We start from the raw sequence: 21,038 nt of genomic DNA on the forward strand, positions 1-21,038 counted from the left end.
TATTTCAAATCAAAAGTATTTTCTAAATTGGGTAATTGACATATTTCAAAAAAGCAACACTTTCTAGTAGGCTTTTGGCAGATGACCAAAAGCATAAAACAATTCCATTCTACCATTAATCAAAATTAAATTTCTGTATAAAAATATTTCAAACAAAAAGCATTCTCTAGATTTTAGATTAACATATTCCAAGGAAACACTCTCCCTTCAGATAGCCATCTAACAGATTTATTTGAACGTTTGGGTGCGAAGGGCAGAAATGTCGTAGTAGATGTGTAAATTTCAAAACATTGAAAAAAATTAAATTTAATTTCTCCATCTTCAAAAAAAAAACTTATTACTTTTCTCGTTAAAAACCAATAGGAAGACCTTTCTCGGTAAAGGAAAATAGTGCATGTAATTCAACTAACACATGAAATTTTCAGATAACAGATAATCCTTGTGATGTTGTCCTTCAACTACCCATCAAACATTATTACAATCAGTGTCTACATAGAAAGAACACTTGCTTAGTACGTTTTCACATCTGCTTAGTGCAAATTTGACCCCAAAAACTAGTAAGCAGCTTATCTATGGGAATCTCCTTTAAAAAATCACATAGCTAAAACACATCCTGTAGGAATTTATAATTTTATGTTATGGTCATGGGAATCTCCTTTAAAAATTCACAGTTAAAACATAAGAAACATCCCTAGGAATTTATAATTTTAAATTATCATACTTCTTATTATTTAAGATGTCAAAGCTAAAATTATTTAACAAGAAGTTTAGGAATCTAGAGAACAGGTTAAGGGATAGCTAAATATTAGAATAGCTCAAGATACAGAGAACATGTCACGTCTTTCACCCCAGCCCACCGTATCAGAATAATGACCAGTGCAAAGTAGCTCACTCGAAGAGATGTGACAATAGAGAAATTGACACATCACTTCCATCTCTCGCTGTAATAGTAGCCCGCTTGATGAAATGTGACATCAGAGAACACGTCACATCATATCCATCTTTGGAAGTAGAATAGATCGCTTGAGCAACATTTACCTTTATAATCATAGCGACCTCCATAACAAGTAATGACTTTCCAGATGTGAGAATGCCAACGATGAATAAGCAATCAAAATCATCATCTTTCCTCACAAGAATTTGGCCTCTTTCAGTCAAATGAGTTTATTTTTTAGATACGATATGACATCATTTTATTTTTATTTCAATAGCAATCCAAGTAATCACAGATCATAGACCATTCTATTTTAACATCGAGCCCTCCTACTGTGTGGACACTAGTTTCATCACTGATGTTTTTCATGGTTTTATGGGACTGTGATCAACTGCAGTTTTGACTTGTGGCAGCTTGTAATAGTTTTATGGACTGAACAGTAGTTGATACTACCAGTTTATGTAACATGTAACTGATTTTTTAATAGAATAGTTACGAATTTTTTCTTTGTGAAAAAAACATCGAGCCCTCCAACATCACACTTTTCATCCATTGTAAACTCACGTGGCACTAAAAGATATGTAAAGCATAACACCCCTAAGATAAAACCATTGTGTATACCCCAGGACCATATCAAATACCAACATCCAAAGCAACATAACCAATAGAAATTGTACCGTGTTATACGTTTGAGAATTCAATATATTATCATAACAATCCAACACATATATCCAAAATCGTTCTCAACATATTATCGTAAAAGTCTAACACGTCCAAAATCATACAGGTCTCTTGCACCATACCCATGCACACTCAAATAAATTGCTTCGTAGCCATGAATTATTCGTTTATCATAACGACAAGGGATAAATATAGTCCACCGCCATACAATGAAGCAGGGAAAGTTTATACATTGTGCTACACATGCATATTTAGCTAGCTGATACACCAGGGTGGCATGTCGCTTTGTATGGGCTCTATAACATCGATGTAACATGCTATAACAATAAAGATGGCAATAACATTCCTATAATATTCCTATTTCTAGTTAAGGTGGTATTTAAGGGAGCATTTGTTGATTTTAAATTTTTAGGGATTTTCAAAGCATATTTAATTTTAGAAAAACTGCCTTATATTCTTTATTTATGTTTTTTTATCTTTCATCTTTTTATCCAACTCTAAGATTATTAAGTCGTAAAAATATTCTTGTTACAATAATTTTGTGTTATATATTTATATATCTTTCGTCTTTTTATCCCACTCTAAGATTATTAAGTCATAAGAATATTTTTGTTACAATAATTTTTTTGTTATATATTTATATAGATACAAATCAAACCTACTATATCAATCACATTAATATTTGTATTTTTAAAGTGGTTGTACTGGTATAACCTAACCCATACATGAAATGACGCGTTGAGACCCATACATGGAATGACACCCTCAACCTGTGGTCCATATAACAATATGGATCATCAATATTTGTATTCATAATACCCATACATGAAATGACACCCTCAGCCTGTGGCCCATATATGTTATAGACATTTTTGGGCACTGTAACCCCAATCATATATGTCCATAAACCAAGGGCTCCTAAGTCCCTAAAAGTGTTGTTCCATCCCCTAAAAGGACAAGGTCAGCTGATTACATCATCTCCCAGAAGTTCTCCATGAAAAACTACTCAGAACTGGTCAAAACTGGACCATATTGATTGCCCAGTGCTGAGGGTGCGATGCATCCCGCCTAAATGCACACGAGAGGTGCGATGCATACTGAAAAGCCCTTCTATGGGGTGCGATGGACGAGAGTAGACAAATGGCGGAAGCAGTTTGCTAAGTGGATGATCTTGGAATCTTCCAGAAACTTCTCCTGTGACACTTGCCTCCCTAAATTTGCCCAGGGATGAGTAAAACATCCTCATTCTCCAAGTGGAATCAAGAACTATCAGAGAGAGGACATTAATCAAAACCCAGAAGCTGACTCACCCTCCTTTCAAACATCTATATATGGATCCCTCATCCCAGAGATCCAGAGGCTGGAATTTTGTATCTTGTAAGGAAGTGTTGTTGGTTTCTTGCTGCAAAATCATAGTGTTGGGTGATCTAAGCTTTTCATGAGGTGAAGAAGGGCTTCTTGCTGAGAGGATGACGCTGGGTCAGAACAATTGGTTGTAATCCTCCCCTGTTCTTTTCTTGATATCAATAAAGCTATTCAAGTTTTCCTCCATGCTCTTGCATATTTCATGATATATGTTTGTGTATGGTCAATATACATCTGATCTTATATTGTTTATGCTAGTAGATCTCTGTTCTCGGATAGTATTGTGCTGCTTTGATTTCACAGGTGCTCTTTGAAGCTGGGCTGACGAGGAAACAAGCGGCAAGGATCTATCAGAAGGGAGAAGAATCAAGTGAGGAACCAAGCGCAAGATTGAGGTTGGTGTCTTCATTCTTCTCTTATCTATTAGTCATAAAGGAATACAAAAGTAGCTTTACTCTGTTTGTTTCTAAGGTTGCTACCACCCTTAGTGGGATTAGCAGTTCTGCATAGACACTATTCCCGGTAACAAAATGGCGACTCCGCTGGGGAGCGACTAGATTGTTTGTTAGCCTATCTTTGTTTCTTTTATAAACTTACAGACGGAGCCTGAAGCCAAGCCAGCTAGCCTTCGAACTGCATTTGTTTTACGAATGCAAAGTAGATCAATGCTGCTTCAGTCAATCTCCGGGTTTTGTTTATGAATTAAACAATCGATCTACAAACAGACTAATTGCCCTGAGTGGTAGCTCTAGTAACCTCCTTAGATCCACCTCTGTGATTTGCATATACTGAACATTGCTTTCTTGGCTTAAATCCCCGAACTGGATTGCAAATTGTGAGTAAAAACTCATTCAAAGTCTCGTACTGGTACCATCGCACCCTGCCTTAAAGGCAGTCTGCTTGCATCGCACTTCCCGAGTGCAGTAGGTGCGCTGAAAGCAGAGATCCCTATGTAACAGGTGCGCTGGTCAGATAAGGTTAACTCTACCTTAAGGCTTTGGTTTTTCACTCACTGTTTTCAGTCCTATTCTGGAGTTTAGCTGTCTATGGTCAGTGTATCTCTGTAAAAACCCCCTTCCTTTACATCTTTCCGCCTCCATAGTGCAAAGAACTGTAAGTGTTTTTATGTATTTTGCATCATTTTCGGTTCTCTTTTGCAAAAAAGTAGCATAATCGAGCGGTCGTTCTTTGATCTGAAAGTGTCGTAGCTGTCGTTTTCAGCCATAGAAGACAATCCCCTTGCTCTTGGTAGTCGATTATACAAGTTACTATTGCATATGATTTGAATTAGTAGTTTTTAAAGTGTCGAAAAGCAATTTTTCATTTCGAAATCGCAAAGTGTCTCTCTTACTTTCACTTCATTTTGAAAAGAAATTTGTTGAGTATTGTCGCTTTGGAAATAATTCAGATTTGCACTTAGCTTTCTTATCATCACATACACTAAGAAAGCTGAAAAACAATACATGCATGTGCATTTGCATTTAGACTGCTTGTCGGTTTGATTTAGGACAGTGCATATAGTGTGTGCTCTATGCTCTATGCTGAAAGAAAATCATCTCTCTTTCCTTAGTAGCTAGGATTTTCATTGCTAAAAGAAGATTAAACGATTGTTTATCATCTTAGACTGCATTTTAGGAATTGTACATCTACATCACGCGGTGAACCTGAAAGGAAAATTTCTTAAGCAAGATCAACTATAAAATAAATTCAATGAATCTAAAAACGCTTTGGAACCTAACGCACAACATTTAGAAGTCTAGGCTAGAGACATGTTCCGGCGTCGTAAAACGTGGTAACTGTTGCTTTCATTGTTGGTTGGGTGATTCCTCCACTTTGAGATGACAAGTGCCAATACGGACTTGTGCTCCCACGTACCGTCAAGTATATATTGGGAGACCACAATAGGCTTTATCTTTTATCCGTAGGAAGCCGTGTCTGCCGCCCTATCAATCGTAATGCACTGAACACAACATTCGGGAAGATTGACTGCCGTACCGTAAAAAGTATTCTGCAGTTTTGCGATTGGTTTGGTAATCCCTCTGTCTAGATTTCCAGAGCAGTCTCTTTCATTCCTTTTCAGACTCCTTAAACGAAAAGGTCCATCTGAGCACTTGTCACTTCAGGCTCATTAAAAATCGAAAGCGACTACAGTCATCTTTTGTCTTTTTCTCGACTCTTAAAAATTGAAAAAACAAGTTGTTTCAAAGCATCTAAAATTAATTTTAATCAGAATAACGTCACCGTTCCCTCGTTGGTCTTAGAAGTTAGTCTCCCTTCATCGCAAGTTCTTGTAGAATCACTAGGAAATCTTTTGGATAGACTAGATATGTCTGAACAACCATCAACATCTAGGACCGTGTCATCCGACGCAGCAGTGGCAGAACCTCCTGCTGCTACTCCAATGATGTTCACCGGTATACCATCTGTCCCGGCAAGTTATCAACAAGAAGCTGGAGTCCAATCAGGGACTGTTTCGACGACATGATTAGTTCCTATTTCTTCATCTGAATTCTCATTTGGTATTTCTTATGTTGAAACTCAACAAATTGATCCAATGTGTCTTCAAAGGCCAATCTACCCTTTAAGTACTAGATTTCCACCATATGGAGGACAATATGACTTTTCATTGTTCCATCCCGGAGAACAACCATATGGGAGTTTACAACAAAGTTCAGGTCAAACTGGAATGACATCCAGCGGTTGGGCACCAATACTACCTCAGCAACCAAGGGTTGTATATTCAATGCAACCAGTCCATCCTGTGTCGAATACTCCCACTATACCTGCTACCATGACTGCATCGCAAGTACAAGCGCTACTTGTTGTATCTCAACCCCAAGTTTCTCAAGTTGCAATACAACAGCCTCTCGTCCCAGCGATTCAACCACAACCTCAGGTTAGTGCCTCCTTATCTAGAGCAACTCAGGCTCAAACGAGTACTATGACTCCTCATCTTGGTCAATCGTCCAATATTGGACAACAGCAAATGGTCCAACAACCATGGCTGGTTCAATCTCAACAACCGCAATTCCAGCAATCATATCAAGGACTTGAGAAACAAGTCTTTGTAAGTAATGGGCAACCGCATTTCCAAAGCAGTTATCAACAACCATACTATAATGGTTATGCCCATCAACCTTATCAAGGTTACCAGCATCAAATACATTATGTTGGTATGCAAAGATCCACTGCTCAGGTGATTCCATCTTATCCTGGGTATGCTTCACCTAGCCTGAATCAATAATTGCCCTTTGTAGCAACTCTAGAATTACCAGATCTAAACCGGCTGACTAATGATCCAATTGCTTAAGCCCCTTGGTGGCCGGCGATTCCGCATAAACTTCCGTCAAATATTCTTAAATTTAATGGAAATCCGGGTGAAGACCCGTCGAATCATATGATGACATTTCATCTATGGTGTTCATCTAACACTCTAAACGATGATTCAATTAGGCTTCGCCTTTTTCAGAGAACGTTAACTGGTCCGGCAGCAAAATGGTATATCGAATTACCTAGAGCTTCATTTGATAACTTCAGTACCCTAGCCACAACCTTTTTAACCCATTTTCAGTTACCTATAAGGTATGAAACGGGAACAGAACTTCTTACCAATTTCAAGCAAACGACGGCCACTCACATATCCGATCATATTCATGAGTGGCGACGTCGTCATAGAATGGTAAAAACCTACGTTCCTGATCAGCTTTTAGCTGAATGGTTTATTAAGTCATTGTTACCTTCCATTACAGAAGATGTGGCAAAGGGAGGAGTCGTCACTGAAGAGAAAGTTATTGCTCGTGCAAAATATCTAGACTTGATCTATACTCAGTCTGGCACGCTCTACGACAAAATACCTAATGCTCCTAGACCAAAATTTTCCGTTCCTCCCCCTCCTAAATCAAACAAAGACTCTCATGTCGGCGATGGCGTGATTGGTACAACAGACACAAAATCAACGAAGGCTACGTCTAAAAAGGCCCATAAGATTTCTAGTCAAAATGCAAATGAGGAACTTCTTGCCTCGGAAGTAGATGTCGTCTCAACTGACAAAGGCAAAGAAACCAAGCAACCAGGAGGCAAGAAGAAAAAGAAAGGGAAGAAGAAAAAGCGGGAAGAGTCGTCTCCTAAAAAATCTTCTGCAAACCCCTCCGGAAATAGGAAACCCAGTCATCCATGCTTTATATGTGATGAGGATCATTGGACGAGCGATTGTCCATATAAAACTAAGATTAAAAAATTCTTCAAGAATTCAAAAACCTCGGTGGTATTAACTGATCCGTTTCCGAATCCAGGAACAAATCTCGTTGCCAGTGATAATGCTTCCCCGTCCCAAGTGCTAATGTTGTCAGTTTCGAAGCAACAAAATGATGCTTTGATAACAACAAGGAATAAAGATTACGGGAATCCACAGCTGTCGAACAACAAGGATAAATATCGACCTAGTAGTTCGATAACAACTTCGACCAAAGTTGTGCCACCCATCATTCCTAAACTGACGATAAGGCCGCCAAAGGGAGTAGTACACAAATTGACATTTAATCCTCGTGCCAGAGCAGCACAGCATTATAATATAGTGGAGGATCTGGCCCAATCGCCGTCCGCTATGTTGACACTTGAGGTACTGCAAAGTTGCCCCTCCTAAAAGTAGGCTTTATCATCAGCAATAGGTGGGATAGACCCAACGGATTCCAATCTTGTATCCTTTAATCACAAAGGATATGACCCTCAGTTACCAGCTCAACTAGCTTTCCTAATTCAAGTGAAAGCCCTCAACAAAACTGTTCATCGAACAATTATTGATGAGGGGGCATCTATATGTATTATGTCAATGAGTTGCTGGAAAAATTTAGGCTCACCACCCTTGTCGCGATCGTCAACGACGTTAAAAGCATTTGATGGATGAACATACACCCCATATGGGATATTAAGTAACTTGCAAGTCGAACTGGGGGGCAAAACAGTATAAATTGATGTTGAAGTTATCGACGGAAACCTGGATTATAACATCCTACTAGGAAGGCCCTGGATATATGCCATGGCCGCCGTCATGTCGACCTATTTCAGGAAGATTGCATTTCCCTTCCAAGGAGGAATTACAATCGTCGACCAACAAACATTTCTCCCCAACAGTTCACAAGTTACGGGAAGCATTCCAATGATCCATGGAAGCTCTCAGTTGCTTCAAAATGTCAGAGTAGGCCTACTAAAAGACCCTACATTAATGGGGATTTTTTCCCTACTGCCTCCAAACAATCTAGCGGAAGTGGCCACGGTGGGACCCTGCAATATGATATCTTCTAGATTCGGAACATTCCTGTACATTTTGACAGCATGGATCATCACCATTATAGAAATTTTGTAGCAATCAATTTTCTTGGCCTAGGGGGCAGACCCAAATCAATGCTCATTGAGTGTTTGGATAGATAGGTCTAAGGAATATGGTACCTCTTCCGATCCTTGGTCGCATGTACATTCTACAGACAAAGGAATCATTCAGTCAATGATGATAGGAGATGCACCATGGGAAGATCACCACCATCGTTCCCGTTTTCCGGATTACCACAAAGATTATTCCAGCGACCTTAATCATCCTTCAATTTTTTATTTTCTATCAAATACTGTAAATACGGTGGATTCCGAGGACAATTCTTATCTTGTGTCAACCTCGTTAAAAAATGAAACAAGGAGTCATGAGGATAGTTCTTTTACTGTGTCAACCTCGTTAAAAAATGAAACAACTCCCTTTCCAAATCGAGTCTTTGATTATGGTCTCGTAAAATCCAAGTCGAGACTTTCAAAGATCTCGGAGGTAAACCTTCATTCCAAACATCGAGTTGAATGCAATGAAGCTTCGGGGGCATGCACCTCGATTTGTGTTATTATGCTGGGGGCATGCAAACTTATCACGAGCAGTGTTACCGCAGGGTTCAAGCTCGTTAAAAAATAAACCCGCCTCAAGCAGTTTAAACGCGGAATTCAAGCTCGTTAAAAAATAAACATAAGCAATGAGCAAATGTTTCCCCCAGAGTTTAAGCTCATTAAAAAATGAACCAAGTTCCGGTAAATAACCATCGTGAATGCCTTATCATCAGCCTTTGAAGCCTTGGTCGTGTTCTCATCATCACCTCCACTCTATATTGGCCGATCATTCACCTCCATTTGATTGTTTACCCTTTTGAGGAACAACTGCAAAAAGTGATACAGTTAGCCATCCTTGTGACACTGCCATGATTGGAAAATTCCAAACCTTACCTGGAATCAGTTGCTATCTGAAATTATCACTCGTTCCTCAAAAAGCGAGTCTCCTTTAAGCTCTTTTCATCTAACTCGTAAAATATGAAAAGATTGCCGAGCAATTGGCCTCTCCAGCTCGTTAAAGCGACCGGAAGTGCTATCCCTCCTTTATATTTTAATCTTTTTGGACCCGAGGGATTATTACACAAAAAGATCGAGCGCTTGTCTTGTTCGGCTCGTTAAAATTACCGAAAATTCATCCCTTTCGTATTGTTTTATACTTTTTCAGACCTAAGGGATTATATGACAAAAAAGGGATTGTTGGAGTTTCCTTTACGTCCCTTTCAGACTCTCTAAAATTGAAAAGGATCGAGTTATCTTTGTCGTTAAACTCATTAAAACCTAATAGCAACAAACTTGTCCTTACAGACAAGAACGAGTTTCACTATCGCTAGGCTCGTTAAAACATAGCGATGGGTTTGCCCGAAGGGCAGATTATAGAACAAGCATATGTTATCCTCCTCAAGCTTGACAAAAATAAAAAGGTACTGGTCAGCAATGACTGGGGAAAATTGGGAAGAAAACTTGAAAAAACTTTGTTGGTAGCAAGTCGCTCTTGAACATGACACTTTCACTCCGCATCCAAGTCGGGTTGGGTTGTTCCGTTCACTGGTCACATCACCATTGGTCCATCACACCATCCACATTTGGGGTTAACGCTACCAATCCATCATGTCAGTGTCGCCGGTATGTTCAAGAGAAGTCGCTCAGAGGATTCACCTGTGTCTCATCCGCTGCAATACATTCACACTCCATCTTTTCATGACCGCCATCCTGAACCTTGTATCCTCAGATCGTTTTCACCTCCATTAAAATCATTTGCTCTATTCCGTGTCATAGATGTGGGATTCATTAAGGCCCTCCTGTGACGGATCGCTTCTTGTCGACATCAGCTCATTATCCAAGAAGTTGATTTAGGAACAACCCTTCCAGTACTTTGAAGCTTGCATGCCTCAATGGCAAGTTTCTCACTTCCGGCGACAGGTTTACATCACTGGCCTTCGACTGAAAGATTTTGCATGGTGTTCGACGCCAAGTCCCTCTTTCACACCATGCGAATTGTACTGCAGTACCTTGAGGGTCATCATCATTATCGGTGATTCCTCTCGTGCCTGTTAACAGCTTACATCATTGGCTGGTAATCAGGCAATGTCTTTCCATGTTCGACTCCAGAACATCTCTCACATGGATTGACTTGTACTTCGAGTGAAGATCGAACGAGATTGAAGACCCCGGATCTAGTTTCATCCATCCGGGCTGCGAGATACATTCAGGGAAATAAAGACATCCAGTGTACATCATTGCTGCACAGATAATCATCCAACCTAAGGGATGATGGCTCTACCGGAATCATCAGTCTGCACTCAGACGATTGTCTGTCCTATGTACATGAAAATGAATTTATAAAGCTGAGCATGGGAATGCCCGACTCAGCCAGGAAATGAAAAATATTATGAAGATAATGTGTTGTATTGTATCTTATTACAAGTCGCCTTCCAGCTCGAAAAACTTCGGATCCTCATGATAAAGCATTTCACCCGACATCAAAAATTAACGACCTCATGTTTTAGGGGGCAACTGTTATAGACATTTTTGGGCACTGTAACCGCAATCATATATGTCCATAAACCAAGGGCTCCTAAGTCCCTAAAAGTGTTGTTCCATCCCCTAAAAGAACAAGGTCAGCTGATTACATCATCTCCCAGAAGTTCTCCATGAAAAACTACTCAGAACTGGTCAAAACTGGACCATACTGATTACCCAGTGCTGAGGGTGCGATGCATCCCACCTAAATTCACACGGGAGGTGCGATGCATACTGAAAATCCCTTCTATGGAGTGCGATGGACGAGAGTACACAAATGGCGGAAACAGTTTGCTAAGTGGATGATCTTGAAATCTTCAAGAAACTTCTCCTGTGACACTTGCCTCCCTGAATTCGCCCAGGGATGAGTAAGATATCCTCATTCTCCAAGTGGAATCAAGAACTATCAAAGAGAGGATACTAATCAAAACCCAGAAGCTGACTCACCCTCCTTGCAAACATCTATATATGGATCCCTCATCCCAGAGATCCAGAGGTTGGAATTTTGTATCTTATAAGGAAGTGTTGTTGGTTTCTTGCTGCAAAATCATAGTGTTGGGTGATCTAAGCTTTTCATGAGGTGAAGAAGGGCTTTTTGCTGAGAGGATGACGCTGGGTCAGAACAATTGGTTGTAATCCTCCCCTGTTCTTTTCTTGATACCAATAAAGCTATTTAAGTTTTCCTCCATGCTCTTGCATATTTCATGATATATGTTTGTGTATGGTCAATATACATCTGATCTTATATTGTTTATGCTAGTAGATCTCTGTTCTCGGATAGTATTGTGCTGCTTTGATTTCATAGGTGTTTTTTGGAGCTAGGTTGACGAGGAAACAAGCGGCAAGGATCTATCAGAAGGGAGAAAAATCAAGTGAGGAACCAAGCGCAAAATTGAGGTTGTTGTCTTCATTCTTCTCTTATGCATTAGTCGTAAAGGAATACAAAAGTAGCATTACTCTGTTTGTTTCTAAGGTTGCTACCACCCTTAATGGGATTAGCAGCTCTGCATAGACACTATTCCTGGTAACAATATAACAATATCAATCATTAATATTTGGCCCATATAACAATATCAATCATTAATATTTGTATTCTAATGTGGCTCATATAACAATATCAATAGCATTAATATTTGTATTCTTAATGTGGCCTATATAGCTATATCACAAGTATTTAAGGGAGCATTTGTTGACTTTATTTTAACTAATTTATTTTAATTCTGACACAGAACATTGAAATCACAATTTCAAGATGATACAAAACATTAAAATTACAATTTCAACAAACAAATTAGGTTGAAGAAATTTCAATGTACCGAAGTATTAAAAGAGGTGAAAATAAAATAATAAAATATTAATCAATAATTAGACAACAACCTTACCCAATGAAATAATGTTTACCAAATATAATTTTATATATATCACTATATAAGTTTGCATCGTGTGGAGCCACTCTTGTGACAGTCACACCATACATACATAACAGGACAATACAAAAAAAATATCTCGCTCTATCACATTATATATGGTGAGGTTGCAATAATAAATTAGACGTACTGTACTAATTTAATTTAACTTGGTGTCGGGACTAATCTCTCCTGACGTGGATGGATTCACGACATAAGCATCTATGTGGTGTATAAATTAAAAGAAAGCCAGAGAACACAAGAATGTAACTTAAAAGACACCAAACCCTAATGCTAAGGCTCCCTTCTATTTACGAACTTCCAACGATTGGAGGAGACCAAATATGTGTGGAGTCACCAATGAATGATAAGTCAATGGATATGAGTACCCCAAACAAACCCTTTCCCAAAAAAGTTTGAAGGATGGAGCTTGATTGCTTTCTAAGCAAGGTACTATGTATTCTAGGGGAAGGAAGAGAGGATTTTGAGGGTTAAGTTTATGGGATATGCCTTGTGAAGGAGTTTCTTAATCCATAAAATCCTTGTTGCAATTGGTATCCCAGATGGTTCTTTAAGAATCGCCTTTACAAAGAAACGAGACCACACGAGACCAAGTGGACCCAGTCTAGGGTATGAGGAAGGAATATAGCAACCGATGATATTCTTACCCTAGACAAGGTGGGGGTAAGGATCAAAGAAAGAATTTTCACTAGGTGTCGTTTTGACCCTATGAGGTACTAACCTTGGGGATGCCAAGGCAAAGTTTAATCCTGGAGCTAGGGCTTGGGTTTTCTCCCAACTCCACTGTCAAAATGTCTTCAAAATTGGAGGAAAGCTAGAGGAAAGGCAAACGCAGGAGACCCTATGAGATCGAATTCTTTTGATGGCTAGCTTGTCGGGAAATTGATGCCCTAGGTACCCCAATGTGGCTAGTCCTGGAAGGATGTGAGAATATGCGTTTTAGTGACCACCCTTGGTGAGAGAAGATCAATGCCTTAATCTTTGGGAAAATGGAGTCTATGATGAATATGAGTAGGATTTCTTGGTTCCTAGTCAAGGAGGCTTCAAGATCACTTCGCTTGCCTTCTAGGTCAAGAAGAAGCAACCTTGCAGCTTTTGTACTTCGATGTGCAATAGGATTGGCTTGTCAAGGTCGAATTCTTTGATAGAATTACCCCTAGGAGATTTTGCTCAAATTACATGGCCCATACATTGGGAGATGCTATAATAAACAAATTCCACAATTTTAAGCAGTAAATGCATTTAGCAATTAGCCCTAGAACAATGGAGATTCCAGTTCAACATTTGTGACTAAAGTAAACAAGAATAACATCAAAAAGCATGTATTTACATGTAACAGAGTATATCCAACCATTCATAATTGACAAGAAAGAAGCTCCAAGAGAAGATAGACCAATCAAAATTCATCCTTAAAAGCTCCAATTCATCCTCCAGAAAATGTGTCAAATTCTCTAAAGAAGAGAGAGATCCAATCCAAAGTGATGATACAAATGAATCCAACCAACTCCTATTTATACACCAATTAAGAGTTTGATTTAGCTAATAAGCCTACATTAGCCAATAGCCCCTAAATAAAATAATGTGAAAATGACATAACTTTAGTGACAAGCTCACCAAACTAGCTCACAAATGAAAAGATAAGCCTCTCAAGAGGACAAATAATAATCTATGCATGTCGTAGGGCCCTCTAAGAGGCCTCATGAGGTCCATGGGTGCCACAATGAAGAATAGGACCCTCAAAAGTAATGGACAAGGGATTCGCCCATTGTAATAACCTGTGGTACTCCAAATGACTGTGGGGGCACACAAGTGTCCTCATGGGTCTCCAAACAAGTTGAAGATGCCTGCAGGTTGCCCTCAAGGGCTAGGATGGCAATGTAGGAGATGCCACATCATTGTAGAAGTCTTGGACCATCTGCCAAGTGTGTGGTGTAGATCTGGGGTCAATTGGGCATGATGGATTAGGTGCATCCACTTCGTCCAATAAGTGAACCACGAGCAATCTCTGAAGGGTTGTGGGGATCTATGAAGTGCAATTTGCTACTTTGGAGGCCCATGGCTCTCAACACTCACCCTATATGTGCCAATGTAGCTCTCTAGAGTATTAGGACCCCGTATAGGGAGACCAAACACGAAATGGAAACCATCTGCAATCCTACATAAGATCTAATGTGTCCCCTAGGCTTCCAATACAGCAAGTCATTAAAGAAATCGAGTGAATGGGCTTACCTAATCATGGACCACAAGTGGGGATTTCATAATGGTGTGCCCTTTCATAATGGGATTTGGGTGTGCAACGTCTCCTAAACTCCCAATGGGGTTAACCAAGTACTCTATTAGGTGGTTTTTGCTTCTAAAGGGGATAATATAGTCGAGATACATCCGTAAAAAGGTGGTGGCATGTGGCAGATAGGTGAATGAGGTAGGAATGAGAGGGGGCAGCCCTAGCTCACACGTTGGGGCATAGGGGTAGCTAACAAGAGGGCAACCCACACTTGGGTTTATAAGGTGTAGGAGGGAGCAATCGTGGTACATAAGGTGCCCAAACTTTGAATTTTCCCCCTTCTTTTAAGCATTTTGCCTATTTATGATTTTCTTTGATTCACTGCTCAGGGTTCAAGGGGTTAGAGCATGATGTATAAGATATAGCAGTGAATTCCCCCCTTTAAGGTGGAGTGGTTCATGCCCACAAGAGGTTGGGACAATCATGGGTTCCTATATGATGAGGAAGGTTCACAGAACCTGTCGGAACCAGGGTGATGGCCATGATGATGGGATAGAGCTTCATGTAATGGCTTTTGCCCAAGTGCTAAATGTTTTTGTCCTGGACATCTTTTGGATTTTGTGGTTCTTTTGCTGTTGAATGTGGCCATATATGCTTTTAACTTTCCTTTGGCTGCAACACCCGCCGAGCTTCATTCCAGGCCATGACCCAAGGTGTGGGCAAGGGGAAGGGATGAGCTGACCCTATGTGTACCCGATGGAGGAATGTAGACCGAGGTGAGAGAAATGATGGATGGGGTAATGATAAATGGAAAGATGGTAATGTAAGTGGATAAGGGAGTGAGACCATGCAACCAAAATCGAGGTTTCCCATGAAATACCATCCCTAAAACCAAGTGGTCAGTAAAAGAAATCCCACGGGACTATGATCCAAGGTTAAGTCCTAAAACGGATCTAAGGGACAGAAGCACAGACCAAGCCCATTCTTTCTGTCGAATCCCCCCATTAATCCATACCCAAAAGTGTTCATGATAAGAAAACTGCAAGACTCAATTTCAAAATGACAAGGCATACCTTTAGCTTCAGGAGGCCCACCTTCAAACATACGATCATGGAAGATGGGTGAGGGACCACATGGCTGGCTCAGGTGGCAGAGAAATGGCACAATGAGCTAATTGATGATTACGAGGGATTGTTGGCCACCAATTGAGGACCATCTTGGAGAAAACAATTCTCCTACAGATATTGCCCACAAAGTGGTGGGTAACAGTACCATCAAGCTACAGCTCTAGTATCCATCCAACAAGGTATAGATACCATCTAGGCCTCCATTCCCTGACACCAACTCTTATAGGAATCCAGGTATCAACACTAAACCAGAGCTCCACATGATACCCTTCCTCATGGGATCTAGACATCAACTGAGATTTCAATATTAACCAGGCTAAGATGTCCTCCCAAGTACCATAATACGAAGAGTTTTATGGTACTCATCTCCTCCTCTCAATTAAATCAGAGATATTCACTAATCCGAGCGTGCTCCTAAAATAAACAACTTGTTGGGAAGAGATTTCGTCAACACATCTACTTGTTCATTTGTTGACACGTATTGTAGCTTCACAGACCCATCTTGTGCCAAACTTTTAATATAGTGATACTTATTATTGATATGCTTAGTTATGGCATGGAACATTGGGTCTTCAAACATTTTGATGTTTCTTTGATTATCACAATTTATAACTGTGGGATCCAAGGTCCCTCCAAACAAATTTGATAGAAGTTTTCTTAACGAAACCACTTATTTTCCAACCTCACAAATAGCAACATATTCAACCTCGGCACTACTCAAAGCAACCGAATCTTGATTACAACTCATCCAAGAAAACATAGTGAATCCCAGACTAAAAAAACCACAAGTAGTGCTTCTTCCATCCTTCTCACTACCACCCCAATCTGAATCAGTGAAACCTGTTAATTTGATCTCCTTTCCATTATACTTTAGATAGTGATGAATAGTCCCACACAAATACCTCAAAATATGCTTGCCAACTATTCAATGATCATGATGTGGCTCCAATTGAAATTGACTTAAAACATTCACTGAATAACATATATCTTGTCTAGTATTCACCAAATACATCAATGAGCCAACCAGTTGACGATAACATGTAGGATCAACGAGGCTAGAATCTGAACTTCTCAATTTCTTTAAATTCGAGATCATTGGAGTTGTCATAGGTTTGGAATCCATCATGCCAAACTTTTGTAGAATCTTGATGATATACTTTCCTTGACCAAGATAGATTTCTCTAGGTTTCTGCCAAACATCCAAGCCCAAATAGTAATGCATAAGTCCAAGATCTTTCATTTCAGATTTTGTTGCCAACATCTTTTTACTTTCTTGAATTTTGTGTTCCACACCTATAATGAGTAAATCATCCAAAAATAATAGAATAATGATTGGTTCATTCCTTACGACTTCGATGTAGAGATTTGGGTGTGCAAAGATTTTGACAAATTCAATCCTTAAAAGATAGACATCCATTCTAGCATACCAAGCTCTAGGTTCTTTTTTCAAGCCATATAGAGATTTTTTCACCCTACAAACATGAGATTATCTTTTATGTATCTCAAAACCTTCGTGTTGTTTAATGTACGCTTCTTCATCTATGGCTCCATTTAAGAAAGTTGTTTTGAAATCCATCTGGTGGATGTTCCATCCCATATGAGTTGTTAAAGAGATCAAGGATCTAATAGTAGTGTACCTGGCTATGGGAGCAAATATTTCTTCGTAATCCACACCTTCCTTTCAAGAAAAAAACCCTTGCTACAAATCTTGTTTTGTATTTATCTATGCTCCCATCCACTGCATGTTTGATTTTGTAGATCCATTTAGAGGTGACAACAGACTTGTCACTAGGTCTAAGAACAATTTCCCAAACCCCATTCTTCATGATTGATTGATATTCTTCTTGCAATGCTTTCTTCCATTCTTCATGATGAGCAGTGTGATCAAATGTGGTTGGTTTTGGTTCAATTAGTTTTGATATATAAGTTGCATGTCCGGAGTACCTCTTTGGTTTCTTGCTTTGTCTAAAAGTATTATTTTTTGATGCATGTCCTTCACCATCTTCAAGTGTAGCTTTTAACCAATTTGGCCTTTTCTTTACTTCAGGAATGATTGTTGGTTGAATGGGTTCACTTGGTCCTTCATCCTCCTGATTTGTAGGTGCATTGACATGTTCTCTTCTTCTTCAAAACTAGGGATATCTTCATCATCAGATTCAATAGGAATATCTTTGGACTTCTTGTATGCAAAGTTTTCTCAAATATTACATCTCTGCTCACTTCAATTCTACAATCTTATTTTATTTAGATTCTATAAGCCTTTGATGAGAGACTATATCCAACAAAAATGCCCTTTAAACTAGTAGAGTCCAACTTCTTTCTTTTATCCTGTGGAATGTGAATCTAGGCAAGGCATCCAAATATACGGAGATGATCTACATATGGCTTCTTTCCTGAGAATGTTTCTTCTGGTGTCATATTTTCTAGATTTCTATGAGGACTTCTATTTTGTATGTATATTGTTGTCATAGTTGTTTCTCCCCATAAGAATTTTGGAAGGCCTTGATCAAATATCATGGTCCTGGAGCCACTCTTGTGACAGTCACACCATACATACATAACGGGACAGTACAAAAAATATCTCGCTCTATCACATTATATATGGTGAGGCTGCGATAATAAATTAAACGTACTGTACTAATTTAATTTAACTTGGTGTCAGGACTAATCTCTCCTGACGTGGACGGATTCACGACATAAGCATCTATGTGGCATATAAATTAAAAGAAAGCCAGAGAACACAAGAATGTAACTTAAAAGACACCAAACCCTAATGCTTTATAAACCCAGAGTCTGTAGCAGCTGAAGTAAGGTTTAATCTTTTACATTGAGTGGTTTGCTAGGTCGAGCTAGCTCTTTTCTTCAGATCAAATGGAGTTTTGGGGTGAGTTGAACTTGAAGAACTCAAGGAATGGAATTATTGGACTTACGGTTATATGTGTGGTTTCTTCCAAGATGATTCATTAATTTTCTGATTCTCATAAGATGTTAACAAGGCTCTTTGTTGGAAGATATTTGGGTGGTCTTCTTTACTTTTGGGTGCAAGTAGTTGCAGCTTGTAATCCACAACCAGTGAATTTGGTCATAAAGTTTGCTCTATTGCTAATTCTTGTGTCAGTGTTCTAAAAAAGGCATGAGATTATTTATGCTTAGACTCTTCTCTAAAATAACCTTATATACTATTATTTTGATGAATAAAGTATGGAGGTAAAACCTGAGGAGGTTCAGCGCTGTGATTCTGGAGATGGTAAATATCTCCACTTATCGCAGGCAAGTACCTTTTCCAATTTATATTTTTTCTTATTTTAAAACTAATGTTCTTATTTCTAAGTTTTGTTGCTGTTTTAGTTAATGATATTTGTTGTTAGTTTTTGAGATGTAGAATTGCTAATTAAACTGTGTAGGCAGCCCTGGTGAGATTCAAAATGCAAAGTAAAGTGAGAGAGCTCTCCTCAATGTTCATGTTGATAACAAGAAAGTTGTGCTTGTTGCGCTTACATATGGGAAATGCGACCAGTTTCCGTTGGATATTATGTTTTCTAAATCGTTCAAGTTTTCACACAGTTGCACCACAGGAAGCGTCTTCTTCATTGGTTATACCACAATTGTAGAAGAAACGGATGGATATCCTTGTAGAATATCAATGGATATCCACAGTTGTAAAAGAAACAAATGGATATCCTTTACATTAAGCAAGCCTTACTTACAGAATTTTTTATGTTCATTAAATTACATGGAGAATAGATTGTTTTTAATGTTCATTAAATCTCATTAAATTTAATGTTTATTAAATTTAATGTTCATTATATTTCATTAAATTTAATATTCATGGGGAATTTTTAATGTTCATTAAATTTCATTAAAACATTCTATTCCCCATGAAATTTAATGAACATTAAAAATTCTGTAAGTAAAGCTTGATTAATGTAAAGGATATCCATCTATTTCTTCTACAAATTTGGATATCCATTGATATTCTACAAGGATATCCATCTGTTTCTTATACAACTGTGGTATAAGCAATGAAGAAAATGCTTCCTGTGGTGCAACTGTGTGAAAGCTTGAACGGTTTAGAAAACATAATATCCAACGAAAACTTGTCGCATTTCCCATATGTAAGCGCACCAAGCACAACTTTCTTGTTATCAACATGAACATTGAAGAGAGATCTCTCACTCTCCTTTACATTTTGAATCTCATCCAGTACTGCCTGCCTAGTTTAATTAGCACTTCTAACATCTCAAAAACTAACATTAAATATCATTGACTAAAATAGCAACAAAACCTAAATATAAGAATAGTAGTTTTAAAATAAGAAAAAATAGAAATTGGTAAAGATACTTGCCTGCGATAGGTGGATATATTTACCATCTCCAGAATCACAGCTCTGAACCTCCCCATGTTTTACCTCCACACCTGATTCATCAAAATAATAGTATACAAGGTTATTTTATAGAAGAGTCCAAGAAGAAATCATCTCATGCGTTTTTTAAAACACTGACACAAGAAATAGCAATAGAGCAAACTTTATGACCAACTTCACTGGTTGTGGATTACAAGCTGCAACTACTTGCACCCAAAAGTAGAGAAAACCACCCAAATATCTTCCAACAAAGAGCCTTGCTAACATCTTCTGAGAATCAAAAAATTAATGAATCATCTTGGAGGAAACCACACATATAACCGTAAGTCCATTAATTCCATTCCTTGAGTTCTTCAAGTTCAACTCACCCCAAAACTCAATTTGATCTGAAGAACAGAGCTAGCTCGACCTAGCAAACCACTCAATGCAAAAGACTAAACCCTACTTCAGCTGCTACGGACTCCGGGTTTATAAAGCATTAGGGTTTGGTGTCTTTTAAGCTACATTCTTGTGTTCTCTGGCTTTCTTTTAATTTATATGCCACATAGATGCTTATGTCATGAATCCATCCACGTCAAGAGAGATTAATCCCAACACCAAGTTAAATTAAATTAGTACAGTACGTCTAATTTATTATTGCAGCCTCACCATATATAATGTGATAGAGCGAGATATTTTTTTGTACTGTCCCGTTATGTATGTATGGTGTGACTGTCACAAGAGTTAAAATAAATTGGCTAAAATAAAGTCAACAAATGCTCCCTTAAATACCTGTGATATAGCTATATATGCCACATTAAGAATACAAATATTAATGCTATTGATATTGTTATATGGGCCATGTTGACCTCTACTGGTCAACTTCCCATGCAGTACACCCCCTTTTTCTTTGCAAGAAAAGCGCAGCTCCTGATCAGCGTGTCCGTGCCATCCAGCGGTCATCAGCAGCTTGATCATTTTGATTGTAAAACCCAGTTTGCATGTATGAATTGTAAATAATCTTAGCAGACATGAGTCGTGTATGTGTATTGCCTAGGTG

The 21,038-nt window shown here is 38.7% G+C and overlaps 1 protein-coding gene across 8 annotated transcripts in view; it reads right to left on the reverse strand.

Annotated features, from left to right (window-relative positions):
- LOC149152112 (putative ABC1 protein At2g40090) overlaps window positions 1-21,038 on the reverse strand; it is a 270,264-nt gene that overhangs the window by 187,874 nt on the left and 61,352 nt on the right. The gene's annotated exons all lie outside the window — the stretch shown is intronic.

This window comes from Pinus tabuliformis, chromosome 9 (assembly GCF_031772625.1).
Source record: "Pinus tabuliformis cultivar Carrire ecotype Pingquan chromosome 9, CPIR1, whole genome shotgun sequence".
NCBI lineage: Eukaryota > Viridiplantae > Streptophyta > Pinopsida > Pinales > Pinaceae > Pinus > Pinus tabuliformis.